A 207-nucleotide genomic window follows, 5' to 3' on the forward strand; every position below is an offset into this window, starting at 1 on the left:
TGAATGAAGAACTTTTACTGTAACAGAGTATTACTACACTCTGGTACTTCTACTTTTACTCAAGTACAAGATCTGAGTACTCCTACTTTGACTCAAGTACAAGATCTGAGTACTCCTACTTTGACTCAAGTACAAGATCTGAGTACTTCTACTTTGACTCAAGTACAAGATCTGAGTATTTCTACTTTGACTCAAGTACAAGATCTG

This window comes from Notothenia coriiceps, unplaced genomic scaffold (assembly GCF_000735185.1).
Source record: "Notothenia coriiceps isolate Sejong01 unplaced genomic scaffold, NC01 NC01_scaffold00000118, whole genome shotgun sequence".
NCBI classification, from domain to species: domain Eukaryota; kingdom Metazoa; phylum Chordata; class Actinopteri; order Perciformes; family Nototheniidae; genus Notothenia; species Notothenia coriiceps.